Raw genomic sequence first — 1,391 nt, forward strand, 5'->3', positions numbered from 1 at the left:
CCCTTGAGAACAAAATAAATGTGGACAACTAGCAGCTGTTTCCTTCCTACAAGATTGTTTCCTTTTGACGTATCAAAAAAAAAAAAAATCGTTTGGACATTGGCTGGATGACACATTTCCAGACATATATCTCCCAAATATCAGAACACAATTCAATTTAACTACTCCCTTCCAAGTCCAGACTCCCAATTCCCTAATAAAATAATTCAAAGGGATGCAGGCAAGAAGGTCTTTTGAGTTTGATCAAATTATCTAATGAAAAGGAATTTAAGAACTCATGGCACTTTAGTATTGGAGTCATCAACAACTCTAAGCGGTGGCTTCTCTGTGCTTGACTTTGATCTGACTTATTATGCATTTGATACTCAGGTAAAAGTTGTTACCAAGTCATGCAAATCTAATATAAGCTAAAGAAAGCCTTGCAGATATACCTTAGTCAAATTTATGCCTCTCAAGGAAAAATACAGCCAAGGCTTTAAATAACACACCAGGGCCTTCTTCCAAGGTGAAGACAATACTTGTCTGGGAGGAAGGAGACCATACTAGAATTAAAAAGGGTCCACTAAAAATCAAAACAGGTAATGCACATGTCCACTGCTGTGAAATGTCACCTTAAAAGGTTTGTCAGTCCTTGGTATAATGGGATCTCTTGCTAGCACAAGAAAGCGAGTGACATTATCAGAGTCACCCTGCAAGGTGCATAATTGTTAGGTAGTGGAATGCGGAAGAATGTGATCGCACACTCATTTTGCAATAACATGTTGAAGTCATGTGAACAGGTGAAGTTAAGTCAGAAACAGGTGTGATGTCCACACATTGCTGTGGATCCATCCGCTACTAGCCTACTGTGGCCATCAGTTCTACGATAATCTCAACTAGCATTCTTCATGTTCTCTTTCATTTAATCAAGAACATAGGTCCCAATGACAGAGAATGAAACAGTGCCCTCATTAGATGGTTCTGTGTTAGGATTTCTTCCAATTCTAGTAAAATAGAATAGTTTTTTGGTAGTTTGAGTTTTCTAATCCACCTCATTGAACCACCATTATCCCCAGTCAAGACACAATCAGTCAGCAAAAGTTTTTCACCAATACAAAAGTCTTCACCATATTAATAACTTCTATGTCAATCCTCCTCTGAAGTACTAAATATGCGAGATAAACACCAATTTTATTTCTGTAAATAATACTTCTGCACTAATTCTGCAAGTCTAAACCACAGGAGCAGGCCAAGAAAACATATAAAATTTTCCAAAGCATGACACATATTTTGTCATATCAGGGATACAAGGAGTGAATTAATATTCTAAATGAAAGGAAGGAGCAGTCTTAAGTTTAATGAAGTACAACACCTGGATTCTTTCTGCAAGTAGTAGTATCAGTGCCCATAAA

At 37.3% G+C, this 1,391-nt stretch overlaps 1 long non-coding RNA gene across 1 annotated transcript; it reads right to left on the reverse strand.

Moving 5' to 3' along the window:
- Nucleotides 1-440: 440 nt before the first annotated feature.
- Nucleotides 441-1,371, reverse strand: LOC120290432. Its single transcript, XR_005548426.1, has 3 exons — nt 1,352-1,371; nt 612-689; nt 441-522 (listed from the first exon to the last, which is right to left on the reverse strand). It is a non-coding gene; the product is annotated as an uncharacterized LOC120290432 (long non-coding RNA).
- Between the last annotated feature and the right edge of the window lie 20 nt (nt 1,372-1,391).

The sequence above is a fragment of the Eucalyptus grandis genome, chromosome 1 (assembly GCF_016545825.1).
Source record: "Eucalyptus grandis isolate ANBG69807.140 chromosome 1, ASM1654582v1, whole genome shotgun sequence".
Lineage (NCBI taxonomy): Eukaryota > Viridiplantae > Streptophyta > Magnoliopsida > Myrtales > Myrtaceae > Eucalyptus > Eucalyptus grandis.